Here is a 14,441-nt window from a genome sequence, read left to right as displayed (position 1 = left end):
CCTAGGTGTTTCAGTCAGTTAAGTGTCTGACTCTTGATCTTGGCTCACCATTGTGAGTACGGTGGTGAGTATAGTCATGAGTTTGAGCCCCCATTGGGCATGGAGCCTACTAAAACAAAACAAAACAAAACAAAACAAAAAATCAATTTTTTTCTTGCATTAGCAATGAATCCAAAAATGAAATCAAGAGAACAATTCAGTTCGCAATAGCATCAAAAATAATAAGGTACTTAAAAATCTATTTAACAAAAGAAGTGCAAAACTTGTACTCTGAGAGCTACAAAAAACATTGAAAGAAATTAAAGATCTCAATGAAAGAAAAACATCTCATGTTCAGGAATTTGGAAGACTTAATTTTGTTAAGATGGCAAGACTCCAGAAATTAACCTACAGAGTCAACGTAATCTCTATCAGTATCCCAGCAGCTTGGTTTTCTAGAAATTGAGAAGGTGACACTAAAATTCATTGGAGACTTAGGAACCCAGAACAGCCAAAACAGTCTTGAAGACAAAGGGTAAAGTTCTCAATTTTACACTTCTCGATTTCAAAAGTTACGGTAAAACAATGGTAATCAAGACAGTGAGGTACTAACAGAAGGATAGATCATTGTAATAGAATTGAGAGTCCAGAAATAAGCCCATGTCAACTGATTTTCCACAAGGGTACCAAATCAATGAAGGAAAAAACAGTCTTTCAACAAATGGTGCTGGGAGAATTGCATGGCCACATGCAAAAGAATGAAGTTGGATCCTTACCTCACACTATGTATATAAATTAACTCACAGTAATGGAAATATCACATTGCCTTTAACTAATGAGACTTTGGTTCATTTTGATAATGGGGCAGCTGTTGGCCTCTGAAGAAAGTGTCAAATTTTGACCCTCAAAAGGACTGGGAAAAAAGAGCTGACACTTTCCCCTGCTACCCTGTCTTAAACGTGATATATATAACATCCCACAACCAGTTCTGACCACCTTCTCTCAAGTACTAGAATGCCAACCTTGCCACTGAGACTGTGCTGTGAGCTCCAGGGTAAGCTAAGGTGGTCACTAACCTCCCTGGCTGAGTCAAAGTAATCAAAGCCTTCCTTTACCGAGGGACCCCTCAACCACATTATATCCTCAAACCTCAGTAGAGTTACGAGGTGGGACAGGCCTAGCTTACTATTCTCCCTGCTTCCACTAAGTGTAAAACAACATGCTCTATGTAACCCTGGATTTTTTACACCAATTGTACCAATCAACTATTATCCACATCATCAACTCAATTATGACCATAGCTCCAAATTCATGGATAGGACTGGAACAACCCTATTGACAGTTAAAAAGACCCTATTGATCTTGAGGAGCTTGGGCCTTCAGAAGATACTAGGAACACACAATTAACAGGTAGGCAGATGGTGTATCAATATGAGCAACCCACGGAGAAGCAGGCCCACTCCAATCTTCTGTCACTTTCCTAACCCTAAAGAGAACATCTCACCTCATCACTGAAAATGGTAGCATTCTTACACATGAATTAAGGCCCAGGAAGGGTGAGGAGGAAAGGGGAGTCAGTGCAAGGCCTCAGACCTGCCACTTTTTGCACTTGACATTGGGAGGTGGTAGGAGACCGTCAACCCTCACTCTTCATGGCTGAATCCTGACTCATCATCTCATTGATTCGTAACATAATCATGCTCGCAAGTGAGTAGCGCTGTCCCCAGCTCATCAGTGTGGACCTGGACTGAACAATTGCTGAATAGGTTGAAGTGAGAATGAAAATGCCTGTCCCAACAGCACTTTCTCTTAGAAAACAGAGCAAAGCCCTGTCCCTAACCCTAACCTTTTTGAGACTACATGGTCCCCACTTTCATAGGAAATGTAGAAGAGGTTACCATAAATGTAAAGCCTAGAGAGTATCCATCAGATGCAATTTCTTTATAGTTAGGCCATTTCAGCAAAAAATCTAGGGACAGATGACACAACATTGACAAACCATGAAGCAAGGCTGACTCAAGTCAGAACGAAGCTTGTACAACTGTTACAACAAGTTCATTGTGAAGCATTAAGGAAAGAATTGCTATGGGATGGGAAGTGGGGTTGAAGGAATGTCAGGGGGCTGGAAGAAAATTATCATAAACAATAGAGATCTTTATGCCTGCCCTGCTAGGCACAAGCCATGCTTGGCTAAAACTAACTTTGCCAGCCAAGCTTGGCTCCACTGAACTTTCCTGCTGGTAGAATTAGCATAGAAATAAAGAATTTTCAAACTAGAAGTTCTTTTAGAAAAGACCCAGTCTAGAACATATCTATATAGCTTTTAAAGCCCCATCTACATCTGAAAAGACTTTTTTTTTTTTAGTTTAGAATCATTTCTTTAGAGGAACTATAACTTGGAGCTCAATAATTAACAAGAAAGGTCACTTACTGCATGCTTATTTTGAACCAGGCTCTGACCGTTTCAAAACAGTGCTTTGTGTATATCTCATTTGTCCTCCTAACAGTCCAGTGAGGCGGCACTATTATTGTTCCCTTTTTACAGATGAAGAAACTGAGGTACCCGAGGATGAAGTACTTGCCAGGATCACACAGCTAGGCTGCTGTGGAGCAGGACACAAGAAGAGCTTCCCTGTTGAAAGTAGGGTAGAGGGCAGGGCTCAGAGTGAGGATGCTGTCAGCATCCCTGCAGTCCATCCTTCTCTCCCCACAGTTCACAGGACACTGTTTGAAGATCTCTGAAAAGAAAGCCAGGAGATGGAAGTCGAAAGTGGCAGCAGCAACTAGGTCCCGAGTTTTTGGGCTGCTAGGTTGGTCCGGGACACAGCTGGGGCCACCCACGTCACCTAGCACCCATGGCAAGGAGGGGTCAGCTCGCAGGTGGATAGCGCTCCCCAGCATGGGGGCGAGCATGCTGAATGTCTCCCTGAAGTCACATCCTAGAGAGCAGGAGAGACCCCAGTGTGTCACCTATCCCATCTCTGCATGAGGGTCAAGCCCTTTCCCCTGGGGAGGTGGTAATCGAACTGGCTATGAAGAGATGAATAAAGAGAACCCAGGCCACCAGTCAGAGAGGACCACAGCAGTGGTTTGGACCATCACGCTGCACATGGACCAGAAAAGTCTATGGGACCTTAAGCTCACCTTCCTTACTTGTATCAAACGATGACCAGTATACTGATTTTCCATCCCTTTGCTCATGGCAGGACATGGCTAAAATAAATCACCTAGACTGTCCCACCAAGGAAAAAAAATAAAAGAAGAAGGAAAGAAAACCAGAAGATAAACTGAATCACTAAAGGTCAAGGTAGTATAAAAATACGACAAAGATAGCTATTTGAATACATCCTTACTTTTAAGGAAAGAAGGGAAATCCTTAGGATCCAGAAACAAGCACAGACATCAAAGCCCTATGAATAAATGGGAGCAGATGCCATGGGGACCCTGGGGGTTCTCAGCCACAAGATGAGTCAGAGCTGGGGCCAGCCTTCTAACTCCCCTTCCTCCTTCCCAGAGATGACTTTGGGTTTAGGTCAAGCAGGGTGGCTGGAAGGTTGCTCCCTGCATGAAGATTGAAGTCTGGAGGTGTTGCTATTCCATCAAAAAGGGATTTGAAGACTTCCTTCCACCTTCCAAGGACACCCTGGAGAAGCTATGTGTCTGTCTGAGGACTTGCGTAGAAAAATCAAACACCCAGTCCTGCTCCTTGGGAAGGTACAGGATCTGAATTTACCCTAAAGGCTGTAGGTACCCCAGTCAAGGGACAACAACTAGCCCCTGGATGGTAATTCTCTAGAGAGACAACAAACAATCACAAAAACTACTCTTCCACAATGTAGGGTTCATGAGAAACCCAATTTTTTAATGTTAAAGGGCAGCTCAGAGTATGGTTGACCCTTGAATAACACAGGTTTGAACTACATGGGTCCACTTACGTGTATTTTTTTGATAAATACAGCACTGTAAATGTATTTTCTCTTCTTTATGATTTTCTCTCTTTTTCTTTTAAGATTTTATTTATTTACTTGACAAAGAGACAGCCAGCAAGGGAGGGAACACAAGCAGGGGAGTGGGAGAGGAAGAAGCAGGCTCCCAGCGGAGGAGGGAGCCTGATGCGGGGCTCGATCCCAGGACCCTGATCACGCCCTGAGCCGAAGGCAGACGTTTAATGACTGAGCCACCCAGGCGCCCCGATTTTCTCTTTTTTTAACCCAAAACATTTAATTGGTTCATTTCCACAAACTCGACATGAAGTTTCTAACCATCACAATTCAGTGAAGTACAAAATGATCCATTATAGGCTGTGGGAAGGGAAGGCAGCACTAGGGGTTGAGGCTGCCAATCTCGGCTGGTCTAAGGGTAGGAGTGGGGGAAGGTTTCTTTTTAAACCTAACCCGTCATTTCAACGTGCAAAAGACTTACTCTGACCGCTATTAAATTATATTGAAAACAAAGTGGCCTAAAAAGCAAATACTACTCTATGTTGTGGTGGAAATTCGAGGAAAGAATGAGTCCTTCAAAGCAGGAGGGAGACAACTGGGGGAAGGTTCTGTGGTTCGCGCTGCTCCATTTTTACTTTCTCTGGTCTCAAGAAGGTCCGGTTTTTCTTCTCTTTCTGCGCCTTTGGATATGCTTCGAAGGTTCTCCAGGTGTCCACATGACCTTCTCGACTTTCCTCAAAGTTTTTCTGCCACTCCCTTTCTCATTTGGATTTTTCTCCAGCTTCTATCTCTTCTTCCCTTGTTGCTTCCTTTCACGCATCTCTTTGACTTCTCTCTCTTCCCTTTTAATTTCCAGGTCAGCAAAGCGTTTTATGGTCTGTTTTTTGGTTTTTGGTTTTTTTTTTAAAGATTTTATTCATTTATCTGAGACACAGAAAGAAAGCGTGAGCACAAAGGCGGGAGGGGCAGAGGGAGAGGGAGAAGCGGACTCCCAGCTGAGCAGGAAGTGATGGGGGTTCGATCCCAGGACTCTGAGATCATGACCTGAGCTGAAGGCAGGCGCTCTTGCTCTGTTCTTTTATACTGCTGGTTTGAACGGCTCGGGATCATCCTCCCCCACATTGTAGGTCTTCCTTCCTCCTTAATTGCTTTTTTCACCCTCACAGTGTGTTCTATGTATTCTTTTCCTTCTTGAATGATATCCAGAGCCCTCTTCTTTTGTTCCTGATCTAGGAGCAACTTGTAAGCTTTGCCCACAGCTTCAAAAGTCTTTTGTGCTGTCAGCATCATCCTGATTTGGGTCAGGATGCACCAATATGGATCACTGTCGAAACTTCCTTTTTATTCCTTCATCTGGCACTTCAGGATCCATCTGAAGCACCTCAAATTGGTTCAAAGGGAAATCGGAGGAACCAGGACAGGTCAATCTTTCAATATGATCTTTGGATGTTAGAACTGAATCTCTCTTCTTTATTTGTTTCACCTCATTGTAGAAGGTCATAAATGCTTCCTCAGGGCTCCCTCTGCCAGCCAGAGCCCCACTCTTTCCTGGGATCACCATTTCTCCTTCCTGATGATTTTCTTAACGACGTTTTCTTTTCTGTAGCTTACTTTATTGTAAGAATACAATATATAATACATAGAACATACAAAATACGTCTTTTTTTAAAAATAATTTTTTATTATGTTATAATCGACTATGTATGTTATCAGTAAAGGTTCTGGTCAACAGTAGGCATTAATAGTTAAGTTTGGGGGGAATCAAAAGTTACACACAGATTTTCAACTGTGCAGGGGCTCAGCATTCTTAACCCCTGCATTGTTCAAGGGTTAGCAGATCATAGAGAGATACAAATCACACGAGGAAATTAACTACTAAGAGAGAAAACCAGCAGATGCAGCCAGCCTGTAAATCAGCATTGCAAGAATGGGAAATAAGAGCTGGAAATAAGAGAATAAGCAGGTCAAAGTAATTTAAAAGATTTTTAAACTGGGGCACCCAAGTAACTCAGTTGGTTAAATGTCTGACTCTTGATCTTGGCTCAGATCTCAATCTCAGAGTTGTGAGTTCATGCCTCACATTGGGCTCCACTCTGGGCATGGCCTACTTAAAAAAAAAAAAAAGATTTTTAAACTTAGAAACCATAATGAAAGAATAGACTATTATGAGAAGAGGAACAGACAGATATGATAAATAACAAAATTCAACTCTTGAAAATAAAAAAGGCACCGCAATTAAGGACTCTCTGGATAAGTCAAACAAAAGATTGAGCACGGTGGAGGAAAAAATTAATGCGCCTGAGCATACATCTGCAGAAATCACTCAGAATGTAGCATGGAGAAACAAGAAAATGGAATAATTAACCAAGAAAGATGGAAGATAGAATGAGATGCCCAGCATAATCTATTAAAACTTCCACAGGAAAGACTCACAGAGTCAGTCCTCACAAGGAAAATGATAGAGAATATTCCAGAATTGAAGACATGAATCTTCAGATTGAAAACGCACACCAAGTTCTAAAGAGGGTAAGTAAAACCAATAGGTTTTGTTAAATAGGATTTCTATTTCTTTAAAGATTTTATGTGTTCAGATCTTTCCTCCCAATCCTTCTTTCTGGGTTTAATTTCCATTTCATCTAAATATTCAGTTTTATAGAATGAAAGAAGTAAATAAAATTATAAGAATATAGATTGACAAAATAAAAAACAAATAATCTATAAAGGAGTAAATAACAGTAGTAAATGATAAAAGTAATGAAATATTTCTGTGTTTTAAGAGTCGTTTCCTGGATGCTATTGCTGTAGAACTATTACTGCTTGCTTCTGTGACAACTAGGCTACTTTCCCGTGTGCAGATCAGAAATCCACTTCTGGGGTCATTTCACTCTCAGTGTACTGTCTATGCAGTCAGTAAAGGCTTCCAAGGGAAATAGACCACCACAGGGAGGGAGCCTGTGGGAAGAGGAAGGAGACCAGCAAATGCCAAAAACCCGATACCAAACCAAAGGAACTCAGACTAAGAGTGACACCCAGTGGCCAGACCACCTGCATACCACACAGGATGATTCCCAGGACTCCACACCCTGGCTATGGCTTTGTGGCCAGGTCGTTTGCGGGCTTTTTCTCTCATTGCTGTGTTTTGGGGAGGTCTGTCATCTAGACCGTGTTTTAGGGGGGTGCAATGAAACAATTCCCCTCTCCCAACATCTCCTGGCTCACTTTCCCCTTCCCTACGCAATGTGCAGGCTCTGGTGATGGTGTCTGTCCCGCAGGTGACCAGGTGGAGAGGCCAACAGAAGACATTGTGGAAATAAGAAGTTCTCAGGCCACCCCTGCGATACAGGCAGTGATGTTCTTCATGGCGAGAGTGTATCCCCTACAGCTTAGTCAGCTAAAATGTGATAAATTAATTTAGTGGTACTGACTTGCTGAAATTCAGGGAGAGGATATAAGATATCGGAGTGCCAGCGTAGACAATGCATTTCATCACAAAAAGGCCCTGATGAAATTAGACCTGGTTAGATTCACCTCATTTCTGCAAACAAAGCTGTGGGTATGTTTCTAAATTCTCTAGCAACAGCCAGCTTGGAGATTATGCTAAGGAGAGGCTGGCTGAGATGCACAAACCCATAAGAAAATTATAAAATCTGACACCTGTCCCACCATCCAATTAAAATGGTCTTTCAAAAGTTACCACCAATAATAACCACAAAATAAGAACTAGCCCATATTGATCATATACACACATTGTGCCAGGCACCATCCTAAGTGTCTCACATGCATTAGCTCATTGAAATTTATCACTATCCTATTGGGCAAGTACTAATATTATACACGTTTTACAGATGAGAAAACTGAGGCAGAGGCAGAGAAATTAATGTGTCCTAAGTCATACAGCTGGTGAACTGATGGAGACACATGATGTTCTCACATGGCCCCAAATACCTTTGAGGCTGTCTGAACCTTGGAGGATGTAGGTGATCCTAGGAGAAAATGTGAGGGTGGGTGTAAAAAGTAGTGGGAAAGAAATGGATGAAGACTTGGCAGTCAAACGTGCAATGTATGTTTGGCAGATAATACAGAGTCCGTGTGAACTATGGCCAAGAAAAAAATTCTACGGAATGGAGCATTATGAGTCACGATGATGGGGGGTGAAACATGGCAGGCAGATTGTGCTGCATTTTGTATGTCAGCGTAAAGAGATTTAAATTGACCCTGTAGGCAGTCGGGAGTGATGGAAGATTTATAAACAAGTAAATGTCATAGCCAAAATTAACGTCCTTTCAATGATGTATTTGGTTGTGGTGTCTAGACCATATGCAGATGAAGTATGACTTTGAGCATGGGTCATAGTCTTCCCCAAATTTGGTCTGTCTCAATAAAGGTACCATGTGCATGAGAAAAAAATATATATATACCTATTCTATGGTGATAGGATATAGTGTTCTCTAAATATTGATTATGTCGAGATGATTGTTTTCAGATGACCTTTCCTTTTACTGACTTTTTGTGTTCTTTCAATTGTGTGTGATTTTTTTGTTCTTTTCATTACTGAGGGCATGAAGACCCCCAGCTGTGATTGCAGAATTTCTATTTCTCCCTTTAATTTTCTCAATTGCTTCTTTGTATAATTTAAGGATCTATTATTGAGGCCTCCCATTAATGACTGTATATATTTTTGTGTACTACAGCCGCTGCAGCCTTCTGTGCTTTAGTTTACATGATATCTTTTCCAATCCATTTGCTTTTAATCTGTCTTTATGTTTAAAATGTGTATCTTATGAATAGCATTCATTAGGTCTCACCTTTTTTTAGTCAGTTCTGACAATCACTCCCTATTAATTTGAGTGTTGTTTTACAGTCTTCTGTCCCCCATGGTTTGTGATGAGGAATCAGATGTCTTTGGAATTGATATTTTGTAAAGAAAAAGTATTCATGACAGTTGTTAGAGATGATAAGAAAGAGTCTGTTCGAGAAGGGCCTATCACAATGGGGTTTTGCAGTAGGGGACAGAGATCAGGCTCAACTCCAAACACAACAAAGAAAAGTGAAAATTTATAGCCACGTAGTAGGGTGGGGAAGTAAATGGAAAATTACTAAGGCAAAACATCAGGAATAGGAGGATTCTTGCTAAGCTTGCTCAACAGAATTCTTGCTGAAGACAAGCCAGGATGATAAGATATTGAGGGCAGATGATGAATTTGATCAGACATCATGGGTGATCAGAAACTAAGTAAGGAAATTTTGCTAAACTGAATCAGCAGAATTCTTCCTAACCCCAGACTAGGTGGACCAAGGACAGAGCCTAAGGTTAGGACCTAGTCAGAAAGAAGACAGAGGAACTTGATTCAAGTTTGGTCAAAATAGAAAGTCTGTCATATTCCACCGTATGTCATGGATCTTTTCCCCTAGCTCTTTCAGTATTTTCTCTTTACCTTTGGTTTTCAACACTTTGACTATGATGTGACTAGATATAGTTTTCTTCTAATATATCTTAGGGAGCTTCTTGAATTTGTACCTTTGAGAAGATGTCTGTCCCATTCTATCTCCCCTCTTATTTGAGGAGTCCAATTATGTGGGGAGTCTATAATATTAGACCTTTTGATATTGTCTCCCATATCCCTGAGGCTCTGTTGAATTTTTTAAACTTTTTTGGAACAGTTTTAGGTTTACAACAAAATTGAGAAGATGATACAGAGATTTCCTATATACCCACTACCCACCCCCATATGCACGGCCTCCCCCATTAACATGACTCACCAGAATGGTAGAATATTTACCAAGGATGAACCCACATTGACATAGCATAATCACCCTAAGACTATCCTTTTAGGATTCATTCTTGGTGTTGGATATGCTATGGCTTTGGGCAATGCATAATGACATAGAGCCATCATTATAATATCATACAGAATATTTTCACTGCTTTAAAAATCCTCTGTGCTCTGCTTATTCATCACAACCCCCATAACCACAGATCTTTTCACTGTCTCCATAGTTTGCCTTTTCCAGAGTGTCGTATAGCCAGAATCATACAGTACATAGCTTTTTCAGAGTGGCTTCTTTCACTTAGTCCTATGCATTTAAGTTTCTGCCATGTTTTCCTACGGCTTGATAACTTGTTTCTTTTCAGCCTTGAATAATATTCTGTTGTCCAGATGTGCCATGGTTTATCCTTTTACCTACTGAATGACATCTTGGTTGCTTCCAACTTTTGGTAATTATGAATAAACCTGTTCTAAACATCCATGTCTATAATTTTTTATGTGAACATAAATTTTCAACTTCTTAGAGTAAACACGAAGAAGTGCCATCACTGGATCTTATGATAAGAGTATATTTAGTTTTGTAAGAAACCACCAAACTGTATTCCAAAGTGTCTGTACCATTTGCATTTCCACTAACAATGAATGAGAATTCCTGTTGCTCCTCATCCTCACCAGCATTTGGTGGTTAGTGTTCTAGATTTCATTCATTCTAACAGGTATGTAGTGGTATTAGTTCGCATTTCCCTAATGACAAATGATGAGGAACATCTTTTCATATGCTTATTTCCTTCTGCATGTCTTCTTCAGTGAGGTGTCTGTTAAGGTCTCTGGCCTGTTCTTTAATTGGACTGTTTTCTTATTGTTGAATTTTAAAAGTTCTTTGCATATTGGACACCAGTCCTTTATCAGATGTGTTCTTTGCAAATGTTTTCTCCCAGTCTGTGGCTTGTCTTCTCATTCTCTTGACATTGTCTTTCCCAGAAACAGTTGTTTTATTTTGCTTTTAATTTTAATGAAGTCCAGTTTATCAATTATTTCTTCCATGGATCATGTCTTTGGTGTTGTATCTAAAAAGGCACTACTATACCCAAGGTCATCTAGGTTTTCTCCTATGTTATCTTCTAGGAGTTTTATAGTTTCATATTTTACATTTAGGTCTGTGATCTATTTTGATTAATTATTGGGAAGGGTGTAAGGTCTGTGTCTAGACCAGGTCTAGATGTCCAGTTATTCCAGCACCATTTGTTGAGAAGACTACCTTTGCTCCATCCTTTGGCCTTTGCCCCTTTGAATCAGTTTGTCAATATCTATAAAATAACTTGCTGGGATTTTGGTTGAGATTGCATGGAATCTATACATCAAGCTAGGAAGAATAGAACAGCTTAACGATATTGAGTCTTCCTATTCATGAACATGGACTATATCTCCATTTATGTAGTTCTTTGATTTCATTTATCAAAGTTTTGTAGATTTCCTCATATAGAGCTTGTACATATTAAATTTATACTCAAGTATTTCCTGTTGGTGGGTGCTAATGTAATGGTATTGTGTTTTTAATTTCAAATTCCACTTGCTTACTGTTAGTATTTAGAAAAGCAATTGACTTTTATATGTTAACCTTGTATCTTGCAACCTTGCTATAATTACTTATTATGTATAGATGATCATGTCATCTCTGAACAATGACAGTTTTAAGTCTTCCTTCCCAACCTGTATATCCTTGGTTTCCTTTTCTTGCCTTACTCATTAGCAAGGACTTCCTGTACAATGTTGAAACAGAGTCGTGAGTAGGGACTTGCTTGCCTTGTACCTGATCTTAGAGGGAAAGTCGTGAGCGTCTCACAATTAAGCATGATGCTAGCTGTAGGGTTTTTGTAGATAGTTTTTATCAAGTTGAGACAGTTCCTCTCTATTCCTAGCTTACTAGTTTTTATGATGAATGAGTGTTAGATTTTATTAAATGCTTTTTCTGCATCTATTCACATGATCAGTGATTTTTCTATGGGATGCATTACATTAATTGATTTTGAATGTTAAAACTGCCTGCGTATCTGGGATAAATCCCAGTTAGCCATGCTATATAAAAGTCTTTTTATACTTTTCTGGATTCAATTTGCTAACATTTTGTTGAGAATTTTTGCATCTACGCTCATGGAAGATATTGGTGTGCAGTTTTCTATTCTTGTAATGTTTTTGTCTGGTTTGGGTATTAAGATAATGCTGGCCTTGTAGGATGAATTAGGAAGTATTTCCTCTACTTCTATCCCCTAAAAGAGATTTTAGAGCTTTGGTATAATTTCTAACTTAAACATCTGGTAGAATTCACCCATGAACCCATCTGAGTCTGGTTCTTTCTGTTTTGGAAGGTTTTAAATTATTGGTTCAATTTCTTTAATAGATACGGGCCTATTCAGATCATCTATTTCTTCTTGTGTGACTTTGGACAGATTGTTCATTTCAAGGAATTAGTCCATTTTGTCTACATTATCAGATTTGTGGACATAGAGATGTTCATAGTATTCCTTTACTATTCTTTAATTTCCATGGGATCTGTAATAATTTCCCCTTTTCATTTCTGATATTAGCAATTTGCATCCTCCTCCCTCCTTTTTTCATCTATTTTATTTTTTATCTGTTTTAGTGATCTTTTCAAAGACCAGTTTTTGGTTTCATTGATTTTTCTCTATTGATTTCCTGTTTTCAGTTTAATTGGTCTCTGCTTTAATTATTATTATTTCTTTTCTACTACTTAATTTGGATTTCATTTGCTCTTCTTTTTCTAGTTTCCTAAGGTAGAAACTTAGATTATCAATTTTAGAACTTTCCTTTTTTTTGATACATTCAATGTTATAAATTTCCCTCTAAGCAGTGCTTTCACTGCATCCCACAAACTTTGATAAGTTATGATTTCAATTCATTGAGTTCAAAATATTTTTTAAATTTCTCTTGAGATTTCTTCTAGAATACATGTGTTATCTAAAATGTGTTCTTTAATCTCCACATATTTTGGGATTTTCCAGTTATCTTCCTATTATTGACTTCTAGCTTGATTCCATGGTAGTGTGATAGCAGAAATTGTATGATTCTATTCTTTTAAATTTGTTAAGGTATGCCTTGAAATTTTTTAAAGCATACTTAATATTATACATAATCATTTAAAAATAGTCAAACTGAAAGAAGGCAGGAAGAGAGGAAAAAGGAGCAAGGAACAAATGGAACAAAAAAAATAATAATAATAATTGGGGCACCTGGGTGGCTCAGTCAGGTAAGCATCAACTCTTGATTTCGGCTCAGGTCATGATCTCAGGGTCTTGAGATCAAACTTCACATTGGGCTCTGCACTGAGTGTGGAGCCTGCTTAAGAGTCTCTCTTTCCCTCTGCCCCTCCCCCCATGCTCTTGTGCGCATGTACATGTGCTCTCTCTCTCTAAATAATAATAATAATAACAACAACAACAACAAGATGGCAACCTTAGAGCCAACCAAATAATAATTACATTAAATGAAAATGGCCTAAACTCTCCGTTTAAAATTCAGAGACTGCCAGATTAGATAAAGGGAACCAAATATATAAATATAAATATAGAGACACAACTAGGTTAAATGTAAAAGGATAAAAATAGAAATGCCATTCAAACACCAATCAAAGCAAATGCCTTAAATCAATTAAAGTGAATTTCAAAACAAGAAACATGGGCTAATGTATTAAAAAGATATAACAATCTTAAAAGTTGGGGCGGTTAGGTGGCTCAGTTGATTAAGCATCTGACTCTTGGTCTTAACTCAGGCCTTGGTCTCAGGGGTGTGAGTTCAGGCCCTGCACTGGGTTCTATGCTGGGCATGAGGCGGGCTTTAAAAAAAAAAAAGAAAAAGTACATGTACTGGGACACGCGGCTGGCTCGGTCAGTAAAGCATGTGACTCTTGATCTCTGGGTTGTGAGTTTGAGCCCCATGTTGGGTGTAGAGATTACTTAAAAATAAAATCTTTTTTTTTTAAAGTGTATGTACCTAACAATACAGCTTAAAGTGCATGAAGCAATAAGTAGCAAAACTGAAAGACTTAATAAAATCTATTTAAGCGGGATGTTGCAACATTTCTCTCTCAGTAATTAATAGAACATGTAGACCAAAAAAACCAAAAAACAAAAAATAACCAACCATCACCAAAAAATCAGTAAGGATACAGAAGACTTGAACACTTTCAATCAACTTGACCCAATTAACACTTATATAACAATGCACCAAAAAAACATCAGAATAGACAGTCTTTTCAAGCGCATAAGGAACATTCACCAAGAAGAACATATTCCGAGACAAAAAACAAATCCCAAGAAATTCAAAACATTGAAATCATCCAAGAATGTTCTCTGAACACAAAGGAATTGAATTAGAAATCAATAAAAGAGAACTATCTGGAAAATCCCCAGATATGTGCAAATTAAACAAATCACTCCTAAATAACTCAAGGGATGAGGGAGAAATCACAGGGGAAATTAAAAAATAGTTTGCAGTGAAGTCAACCTATCAAAATTTGGGGGATGCAGCAAAAGCAGTGCTTAAAGGGAACTTCAGCACATTACGTGCTTATGCGTGGAAAGAAGACAGCCTCCCATCAGTTGTCTAAGCAGAGCAAACGAAACAAGCAAGGCGAAGGAGGAAAGACAATAGTAAAGATAAGGAAGAGCAGGAATAAATAGACACTGCTCAAACACAGAGACATTTAATTTAAATTTATTGTGATTTGACCATCAGA

The 14,441-nt window shown here is 39.2% G+C and overlaps 1 protein-coding gene and 1 pseudogene across 3 annotated transcripts in view; both read right to left on the bottom strand.

Moving 5' to 3' along the window:
- The window catches only part of SH3TC2 (SH3 domain and tetratricopeptide repeats 2), a 98,552-nt gene that overhangs the window by 63,920 nt on the left and 20,191 nt on the right, over positions 1-14,441 (bottom strand). The window lies entirely within an intron of this gene.
- On the bottom strand, positions 4,317-5,481 carry LOC123803638 (dnaJ homolog subfamily C member 8-like; annotated as a pseudogene).

This window comes from Ursus americanus, chromosome 15 (genome assembly GCF_024610735.1).
Source record: "Ursus americanus isolate L20-20 chromosome 15, mUrsAme1.1.p, whole genome shotgun sequence".
Classification (NCBI taxonomy): Eukaryota; Metazoa; Chordata; class Mammalia; order Carnivora; family Ursidae; genus Ursus; species Ursus americanus.
The sequence above is the reverse complement of the archived record's forward strand: the minus strand, read 5'-3'. Positions and strand labels throughout refer to the sequence as shown.